Source organism: Colius striatus, chromosome 1 (genome assembly GCF_028858725.1).
Source record: "Colius striatus isolate bColStr4 chromosome 1, bColStr4.1.hap1, whole genome shotgun sequence".
In the NCBI taxonomy this organism is placed as follows: Eukaryota; Metazoa; Chordata; class Aves; order Coliiformes; family Coliidae; genus Colius; species Colius striatus.
This window is the reverse complement of record NC_084759.1, coordinates 39,694,763-39,706,064: the sequence shown is the minus strand read 5'-3', so window position 1 is coordinate 39,706,064 and position 11,302 is coordinate 39,694,763. Positions and strand designations below refer to the sequence as shown.

The 11,302-nt window shown below is 35.9% G+C and overlaps 1 pseudogene; it reads right to left on the bottom strand.

Annotated features, from left to right (window-relative positions):
- Window positions 1-992: 992 nt before the first annotated feature.
- The window catches only part of LOC133625356 (coiled-coil domain-containing protein 70-like), a 76,328-nt pseudogene continuing 66,018 nt past the window's right edge, over window positions 993-11,302 (bottom strand).

Genomic DNA, 11,302 nt, shown 5'->3' with positions numbered 1-11,302 from the left:
CCTGGGTGAACAGGAAATCTCTTCCATGGACACTGGACCCATGGTCAAGTGTCAAGTATTTGTTTCAGTCTGCTTATGGTTAATCTTAATGTGCTGGTTTCATTCTGACGAAGTTTTCCAGCTCCAAGCTTTTGAAATAATGTCTTTGTACACCATAAGATGGCATTTTTATCATATGATAGTACAATTTTGGTTTACATGTACTAGACTGTAATAAAAATGCATGTGCAGATGTCCATGAATGCAAAGCCTACAAGGCTGACATTGAAGATAAGTGTAAGATTAACCATCTAACCATTGTTTTGGGGAGTAATCATGCCTATCTCCTCCTTTTGAAATTGACTTTCAGAGCTGCACAAAGCAGAAATTGCAAAAAGTGAAACAGGATAGTCCAGAAAGACAATGTTCAAATTTGCTTCCTGATCTTCCTTCTTTGGTAGCACAGATATACTAGTTTATTTTTTCTCACAACTTATGTTCACACTGTATCTTTGCAGGAAAGTCTCTGAGGCAAACGATTCATTAACATATTCTGAAAGTGTTTCATACCAACTGTTTTCAGAAACATTTTACTGGTTGAGTCTAGATGTAAAAAGTGGAAGTCTGACTCAGTGTTTATTACATCAGAATCCATTTTCTCTCAATATCTGCCAATATTCTACATCTTAAAAAATGTGTTAAGCTAAACTTTGAAACACTATGATAAGAAACTTGTTTTCTATGGTATTCAATATGTCAATAAAGCAGATATCTACAGATATGCATTATGTATTGCCAGCAGTAATTTATTGGGCTTCAGGGATCCAAGATACTGACACCTGTGCTTCAGTGCTTTCAAATTTCCCAAGCTTTTGCACTAACAGACTGCTTTATGACTGGTTTTTTTTTTTTGTTTTCATTAGTTGCTGCTGACATTCTCTTATGAAGGCTAGACCATGCTATCTGGCTAACAATGGAAATTGCTATCTTTGTAAACTATTTACTTCTCCAGTTTAATCTCCTGATTCTACACTTATATTACGTTACTCCTCCTCTTGAAGTATGTTATTCCACTCATAGAGGACTTTGTGTTCTTGGAGAGCTTTCTCCTGACTTTGTAAGACCATTTTCTCATCTTGAAGGGCCCTATTCTCCTCTTGAAGGACATATTTCTCCATAAAGAGCTTCATCCTCTTGCTGAACCACTTTGTTGTCCTTTTGAAGAGCCTTAAAATCCTCCTTGAAGGCCTTGTTTTCCTCCCATAAAGATAAAATCTCTTTCTGAAGAGTTTATTCCTCTGTTGCAAGTGCTCTTTCTTTGTCCTTTGAGAGCCTTCATCTCTTTTCTGAGGTCTGTATTTTGCTTTGGGAGGGCCTTTTGCTGTTTATCAAGGTACTTTGTATCCTCTGAAGAGTCCTTACGCCTGTCTTGAAGGATTCAATTCTCTTCCCAAAGGACTTCCTTCTTACTTTGGATACTTTTATTCTCCTGATAATAGGCTTTGTTTTCCATATGAAAAGCTGTGTTCTGTTGGTGAAGGTTTTGATTCTCTTCTCCCAGGGCTCCATTCTCCTTTCAGTGATTGGGTAAATTGTGTGCTGTGAGAGGAGATGACACAAGGGGGCAGCAGAGGGAAATTGCTGATTTGAGGCAGATATTTTGTCAATTAGCTGTAGCATACAGAGGCCCAGTACTATGTCCCAGATGGGTGATTCCATGGAACTAGAGGTTAAGTGTCATAAGACCCTACTCAGGATAACATATAAATAAGTACATAAGTAAACATAGCATTGAATGTGAAATAAATTAAAAAAAGATAAAACAATGCTTTTAAAGTTTTTGACAAGTACTGTTTATTTTTTAATGTGCTGAAGTATACACAGTAGATTAAATTTCACAAGGCTGAGTGTATATTGAAGAAAAAAGAAAAGCTATTATCTTTTAGACTCTTAAAACAATCTTTCTCATATACAGACAAGAATGGAGGAATCCAGAGCTTTAGGTGTAATTATTTTTATTTTTATTTTCCTTTTTTTTAAATTTTCTTTTTGGACTATGTGATTAAGTATTCATTTTTCTAGAACTGTCATCTTACTTGCACTTGAATTTGCTATTAATACTATTTTTTCTATAACTATCTTGATCCAGACCAGAGATAGACTGGAATTTGAGCTTACTTTACAAATCAATGTGTATATAAAGTGATAAAAAATGTCTGTAACAATTTCAGAGGTGGAACTGGTGAATTCTCTCCTCAGACTCTATTATATAACTAAGATAAAGGGAAATTAGACAATTTTTGTTGTTGTTTATTCCTTATTCTACCCTGCTGGCAAAATGCTACATTTGGATTGGCATAAAAATACAGGATAAGTAGGATTTTTGAAGCTTTATTCCTGTACATAGGTCACCATTCTAATACTAAGTATGTGTTGGATATATGTCTGATGCTTGCTAGGAAGCACTAAACAATTAGCCACTATGCAGTCTAATCATATAACTCATATGTAGAACTAAATGCAGATACATATATATGTAAAAAATTAAGAAAATCCCAGATCTTCAGAGAAACTATACTATATCTGTGAAGTATCCAGCAGGATAATTATGATGAATAAAGGAAATCACACAGTGGTTATTGTTGTGTTATCCTTGAATCACTTTGACATCTGGCAGCTCGTGGCAGAACTGTCAGGTGAGGCCGTTCTAAATTAAGTTATTTGAAACTGCATGGCATCAGTGACACAACAAGGAATAACACTGGTGACCATAGAAGCTGTGGTCATCTCAAGGTAAACCTAAGTATTTGTAGGGTTGGGATTCTCTAGCAAGATAGTCTTTGTACATCAATATTTCTTTAAATGTTTTTTCATATGTTATGTTTTTTCAAAACCCTATTGTCCACCTGTCTGAATGGTTCTTGCCACTAGTGTTGATGGCTGCCATGAAATATTTCCTTACATAGATAAAAGGGAGCTTTTACTCCTAGCTATCTCAGCACAAATTTTAAGTAACTATATTTGGAGTTATTTCTAAACTACAGAAATTCCATAAGTGAAAAATATATGATATCTATATTATAAACACTAGATTAGAATTAGTATTCTCAGTTACAAATGTTTGAGTAAATTTAGAAAATGTACATGAGAAATGAGAATTGAAAAATAAAAGAGCATGATGGTAGAATGCCTAGAATCTTCGTTGCCTCACAAGCACCTTCCTTGTTTCCCAACTCAGACAAAATCCGTGCATTCTATGACACCCTTTTTGCTTTCTTTGAATAACAGGATGAGTTACATCGAACACATGCACATCTTAGATTACACCAGTAGGTTGTCTACTCTTTATGAATTTTTTGGGGCAGAGGAATACTGTATTCGAACTGAAGTGCAAACCTATTTCCAATGTTTGTTATCCGATTGAAGCAACTGATATGTGGGGTTTTTTAATCATACACTATGTGCGCAGGATATTAAAAACCAGAGGTGAACAAGGCACTTTCGAGTCCAGTAAGTTTACAATGAGCTTTGGTAGTTTTGTTTAAATCACTGCACACATCACATCATCTTTGTGCTGTCTCTCAGCTCTGTTCTTTATGTTAATTAGGTAGGGAACTGAAATGTGGCATGTAAAATGCTCAGTAATCTCAGGAGATGAATATACACAACTTCCACTGAAATTTTTGCAGGATGATCACCTCTCTGAATCCTTTTCTCCAGCATATTTTGTTCCCCTGCCTGCTCACACAAATTAACTAGGCAAAGCAGATGAGTACAAAAACTGATAATATCAAAAAAGATCAGTATCTTGAGTTCATGTATCTTTCCCACTTCTTTTCCTCACTTTAGCTCCTGGGGAGCAATTTAAACCTTATTTCTTCCATGCTGGTCACCAATATAAGTCTGGATATTATAGCTCAGTTAATTTTCTCTTCCCGTCCTTTAAAAATGTTGTTGTGATTAAGCAAAAATAGTTCAGGTAAGTCGGTACCTGTTGTAGATGTTTTCATATTAAAATGCAAAGTTTAAAGTAACATTGGTTATTTTGACATATAAGCCACTTCTTTTTCTAATTTATGAATATAAGTAATAGGAAGAATCTAGCAGTGACAAAGATTAAGACATTATTTGCTCCTCAAGGTCTAATACCCCTGATTTCACAGGACACTGCATAGAAAAAGAAAAGATCATCTGAGCTGGAAATGAGATACTTTTATGAATTCAATTCACAGTTGAAACAATGCAGCTATAATTATACCAATAATGAATGATTCATTCTATTAGGAATTTTTTCCCATTATTAAATATTATCATGTAACCCAAGAGTTAACAATATTTATCAGAAAATATAGAAATGCAGCCTAGCTTGCAATGCTTTTTAAAGTTAAAAAAGGGGTTTTAAAGTTTTCCTAGAACATTCTTTAATGATACCTGTTTGATCACACTGCTGTTTGTTAGTCTTAGGTGTGAAATGTAGCAGAATTCTAAGATAACTCGAATAAAAAGGTCTTCACCAGTTTCTATAATTTTTCAGTTATTTTCCTATTACAAGTAATTCTTGTAGTAAGCACTGTGAGTGAAGGCAATGGGAGTATGTCACTGCAATATAAAGTGCAGATGCTGTTTTCAAGAAGACAATGTATATAAGACCTAATATAAAACTGAAAATAATGACCCAAGCAAACTACGATTTTTGTTTACCAGTTGCTTTTTCTGGTTGTTCTGACCAGAAAGTAAAAATTAAATTTTAAAAAATAATGGGTTAGTCGAACAATTCTGCATTACAGTGAAACACAAAAATCCAGACTGTTTTATGAGACCTGCTCTGAGTGGACATATAGAACAATGGCACACATGATATCCATGAAAGATGCAGAAAATCGATTTCAGTTCCTGTTGTGAGGTAAAAACTCAAATACAAACCAATTTCATTTATATATTTTTTTAATGCTCCCAACATCCACTTTTAACTGTTATGCTCAGTGGAAATGAAGAGGACAGCAGGTATATTTTTACCTTTTCAGGTGATATGGGCTAACAATTTTGATCAATCTCTGACCACTCCCTCAGAAGTAGCTAGACCTACAAACAAAGTCAAAATCATACAAAGAAAAACATCATTGTTCAAAAAAGAGAGATTCTAAAATCCAAATCACACAGATTTCATTGCTTCTATTACATATGTCAGTTGTTGCTGGGTAAACCTGAAAACTAAGACTGGAACCTAAAAATCTCACTAGCACATTTGGCCCATCTGGCACTTTTACTATTCTGACAATATTATGCTGTTATGGCTTCTTTTTTAGGTCATTCAAAAGCATGATTTTCTTTCCCATGTGGATATAAAATTTATGTTGTTGCTTCTAGGAGTCTGAAAACCCGGACTAAGACAGATCTTTGCTCTACCTGCCAGAGATTAGCAGAGTACCGCAGAGAGCAAAAGTTGATGGTGCTGTACATCTGTGCATTCAACATTCGGTGGCACTAAGCCGCTAGTCTCTTTTCTGCATGACCAACTGACTAATTACTGTACTTGGCCTTTTTGAGTCACTTCAATTAATGCAATGTGCAGTTGCACACAGTGATGGAGTCACCCATACAGAACAGAATGTGGGCCAGAATTAGGCTCTAAGTCCCAGAAGCACCTGTTACAAATATGAAGTGTCCAGATGGTCTGGTCTTTGTGGGAAAGTGTCAAGAATTGACTTATCTGTCTTTCTCACTTTTGGTTTAAGGTCATAAACATGATTCTTTTGAAACAGAAAGCCAATCACATTTAGTAGGAAAAAAAAGAAAAATAAAAAATAAAAATAAAAGAAAGAAAGAAAGAAGTCTGTTCCATTTGTAAAAAGGAGCAAAATCTGTTCCATTTGTAAACCTTAATAAACCAATGGAGCTCATTGTTATCATGTTCTGGGCAGGAAAATAGGATTAGCCTGTAATTACAATGCAGCTTTCAATATAATTAGATAGATTTATTTAAACACAGCTGTAAACCATAAAAATGTAAGACATTTAGTGACCATAAATCCCACAGTTTGCAAATTCAAACTTAAATCTCCAATCAGCTATTTTGCTTTGCTTTTGTTTAGAAACACTAGAAAATATTACCTTTCTTTCACTGTTTTTTATGGCTATCAGATATTTAGGGTTATAACAGAGAGGAGTGCTCCTGAGTACTGCTTTGCTTTCTAACAGTGCATTGCTTCATTTGTGAGTGTTTGTCCTCCTTTGAAACTGACAGTAGAGATCAGTGACTCTGCTGGCAATAACCATAGAGTTTGCATCCCATGCTTTCTCAGCTTCATGAGGTGAAGAAACACAGTTTTATGTCAGATCCTGAAAGCAATGAGGATATCTCAAACAATAACCAGGAATAATGGCAGCCATGGCTTACTAATAAGATTGCTTTAGTGGAATAAATTGTGGAAAACATTAACATCGATACAAGTAATAACCAGCTGTTTCATGAGTTGCTGAAAGCTCCTTTGTTCCTTCTTTTGTTCATTTGTTCCTTCCTTCCTTCCTAGAAGGAGTGAAATAAGGAAGGGAGGGAGTGAGCTATTTCATTAGAGGGAAAAAATGAGAGGGTAATAAAACATATTTTCTGCCCACAATCATTTGTCTTGTATTAAATAATTTTTCTCCCGTTTAGTGTCTATAAAATTCAAAAGCCTTAAACTCAAAATTTTATATCCCTGCATATTAACTTAACACACACACACACACACACACAAAAGCAAATCACAATTAGCTTTCTGAGTTCCTAACTCTAATTTGAACACTACTAACTGAATTCATGTCAGTCACATTGGAACCATGCCTGTTTTTATTATTCACAAGCACTGAGATAATATTGGCTACCATAAAATATGTCAGATGTTCAGTGTTTTTAAGCCTGAAGTACAGTAAGTAACAGCTACCACCACTAATTATGGATTGGTTTTATTTTGCAGCTGACACATTATTTTCCTTGGATTTTGGAGAAGCTATAAAGAGTATTGAACAAAATTTCTGTATTTTCAATAGCTCAGGAGGCATATGCCACTTGAAATAAATCTAAGTTAATTGATTCACATGATATTTTAAAATCTGAACATTAATCAATGTTTTACTGGATTTGGGTAAAATCTTTCCACGGGAACAACATCTGAATTTTAAAATTTGAAAAGAGCATGGAAGTGGCATGAGGAAAAGATGCTTTACATCTTTAAGTTCCTGAGAACAGGCAACAGATGATTTGAAGTTATAGGTATGCTAATATGCTATTTTGTTGAATACATGGAAACATAAGGCAGGGTAATGTTAATGTCAGAAAGACAAAGTCACAATTAATTATGCTTCATACTTTCTTTATTTATTTAGAAAACTAACATCCTGTATATATCCTAAGTTTTAAGAAAGAACAGTAGATCCACCAGTGTTGTGGCTGTGGGCACACGCCTGGGCATTTTCCTCTCACACATTTCTGTGCTTTCACTGGGTTGTCCCTGAGCAGTCAGATATGGGACAGAGCTAGACTTAAGTGCCACATATGTAAGCAAGTGTGCCTTCTAAGGGAAAAATACTGGGCCAGCTCATGTGACCTGAGAGGTGAGGCTGCTGGAGCTCCATGCTTCCAAGTGCAAAACTGAGCATATATTCCCACATGACATATGCATAGAAAGCACACATATTCACCATGTATTTACATATATATATGGCAAATGCACACATCAAGACAGAAACATTCAGTCTTCAGTCAGACACCAGCTTCACACTGCTTCCCTGTCTCCCAAGCTTCTTCAGCCACTCACTGTCTAGTCAAACACAATCTTTGCTAGTGATCACATGTTTACTTGCATGTCCATACTATTTACAGCTGCTGGCACAAATAATCCAGGGGCCTCATAACTCAAGGTCCCACCACTGTGGCTGGTAGTCAAGTCTATTCAGTCCAGCCACAAGGGCCAGATGTCCTAGTGAACTGACTTCAAATACTGCACTAAGATCCCCCTTATATCACACACACACGCACACACAAAGAATTCCTTGCCTAGGGCAGATTTAAAAACAAATTTAATGAGAAAATAGGGCAGAATGTGCTGATCAAGTGCAGAGGGAATGGCTGGACAAGTGTGCTGACCAGCAAACTATTTACACATGACTGGGCCCTTTTTATCAAAACTCTTATGTATCCTTTTTCCAAACCTTGTTCCTGCTCGGATCACCTAAATGCATTTTTATTCCTTTGGTTCCTCCTCAAACATCTCATTAGAAGTCCTGTGCATCCCTGAAATGCACGCTCTCTGCTGCCATGAAGTGCCCCTCACCCTCAGGAAGCAATCCACCTCAGTCCAAAATGAGCTCTAACATTGTCTTCTCTTGATAGATTTTGCACATGCATATAGTGTCTGTGGATCTCCTGGGACAGCTTTGGGGCAGAGCAGAACAAAATGTTCCTTTCTCTGAGTCCTTAAATAGAGTTCGTGTCTGACTTGATGCCCCTGCACTCCTCTAGACTTGTGAAGACAGGCCTTTCATGAGCTGATGGCTCCTTTGATGTGCCAAAGAGCAGTCAGGGCAGAGTATTATTTGGACTCTGTTATCTCTCTGTGCTCTGTTGTGGTAGGTAGGCAAGCTCTTACCACACAAGCTAACGTGTACATATGCCAGCATACCAGCACACTCTGCTCAGTAGAGCCTGCTTCAAGAAGCCAGCTTTTTCCATTGAAAAATACAAACTGATCGAGTGCAACTGTGAGCAATCACAGCTGTGAAATATATATATTCTAAACCCACTAATTGTATTCTGTTGGAAACTCATATTCATGCTATCCACATACAATTGTTCTAGAATAAGGAATATTAAAAGATTTTAGTTGTGCTTCAGTAGGACTAATTCTAGGGCAAGCATCTATTCATCTTCTTAAATGATAAAAGATAAAACATTTCTTTTCCTAGTTGTAAAGTTGAAACTCTCTCTCAGTCATACAAACATATCTATATGTTTATAGACATGTCATTTTATATATACACACTATAATTTATATATAATACATATGATTCACAATGTAATATATATGTAGAATTATAAACAATAATTAAGTGGTATCATTTCAATTTTGCTTTGTTTTGTCCTCACACAAAGTTAAATTCATACCAGCTAAATTTTTATGTCTAATACATAAGCATTGAAATCCAAATAAGTCACCTCATACTTTCTTCACAGTCACTTCAGAGAAATATGTATCTCCAGAGGGAGATATATCTGCTATTAACATAGGCATCTGAGAGAAGTAAAATGAATCACTGCTGTCATCTAGTTGCACTTGCTTTTGTTCATTAATCCAAGCTGACTATATAAAACTTAGATATCTATATTTCAGGTAAATAAAGTAGCTTGAATCCAGCATCATGTAAGACAAAGGTAGAAAGCAGCTGTCAGAGAACATCTCCACATCCGTCTCAAATGTGAAAGTTTCTTTTATTACATCTTCTTTATAAGAAGAAATCTAATAGCAGATGAAGAAATTAAATGTTCATAGCATTTTTCATTTCCTTTGAAAATGACTTTGTGAAATACATAGTCATGGGCACACAAGTTATTTAAGAGAAAAAGACCTAATTTACTGGAACATGCTAAATCTGTATCTGACAGAGAAAATATATTTTTGCAGTCTCTTCCTAACTTAAATACGAAAGAAAAATTAACATCCTGAAGCATGTCATAGCTCCACTACCACCTTTTCAATCAGTGGCTAGTAGTAGCGTAAAATCTTTTGCTAAAAGAGATACCTGAAGTGAAAATTCTCATTTAATACTTCCTTTAAAATACATGTAACTTTTCTAGGAATCATTAACAGTTTGCTACACTCAGAACAGGTAATATCTCTTCATCTGCTTCTGCCTTTCCAAATAAATACCCTGACAAAATCTGAATTTAGATAAATACCCTACATTTGGGATTAGAATCATAGAATTATAGAATGGTAGAGTTGGAAGGGACCTTTAGAGATCATCTAGTCCAACACCCTGCAGAAGTAGGTCAACCTAGATCAGGTCGCATAGGAACATGTCCAGGTGGGTCTTGAAGACCTCCAAGGAAGGAGGCTCCACAACCCCTTTGGGCAGCCTGTGCCACTGCTTCGTCACCTTCACAGTGAAATAGTTTTTTCTTATGTTTAAGTGGAATTTTTTGCCCTCCATGACCCCTTGTCCTGTTGCTAGCTACACTAGAAAAAAGGGATGTCTCAGCCTCCTGACACTCACCATTTATATACTTGTAAATGTTAATAAGATGTACCCTCAGTCTACTCTTTTCTAGACTAAACAGCCCCAGTTCCCCCACCCTTTCCTCGTATGAAAGATGTTCCAGTCCCCTGATCATCTTGATGGCCCTGCGCTGGACTCTCTCCCTGTTCCTCTTGAGCTGAGGAGCCCAGAACTGGACACAGTACTCCAGGTGAGTCCTCACCAGGGCAGAGGGGGAGAAGAACCTCCCTTGACCTGCTGGCCACAGTGTTCGTGATGCATCCTTGATTAGTTTTATAGAATCCTTTCACACTAAAATGTGTACTTACAAGATGTAATTAATTCTAGCCTAAATGAGCATCTAAAATAAACCGTATCAATTGTTCCTCCTTAATTGTTCACCTTTGAATACAGAAGCCTAAACTGACTTGCTCTGTTGCAGGTATCTGTTTATAACATTATGCTAACTGTCCAGAGTATTCTCCTATACTTGGTATGAAAATAAATACCCAACTTTCTGTCTACTGAAAACATTATTTCACTTTATTATAACATTATTTCACAATAATGTCGGGACCAAGAAAATACAGGCTTGGTTGCATAGAGTAGACCAAATTATGCAATATATAGATAGTATAGCAGTCATTAACCAAATTTTAGTAGGGAAGTTTGTGGATGCAAATTTTCTTTAAAAATATCTTTGAAAATTTCAAATTTGATAAAACGTAAAGGAAACTTCTGTTAGATAATTCAAGGTCACTTCTAAAAACATAACATTTATTGGATTTTTAAAGGTGATTCCATGTTTTGAGCACTTCTGTTTTATATTGTATTGATATTCAAAAAATAAACTCATATACCTAAACCCAGGGTAATTACCTTCAAACCTAATCCATTCTGCTTACTGCATTGCTTTTATGTCCATACTCCAGTTTTCCAGTGCCTTTTATTGCTCACATCTAAATGAAAACACAAAGGGACATTATTTATCTTTAGAAAAGCCCATGAAATCTATACACATGAAGTCATACATCTAATTAATTTGCCTGCAGCTGCTGCCTTAATTCACATCTATATTTTTCTCATATCA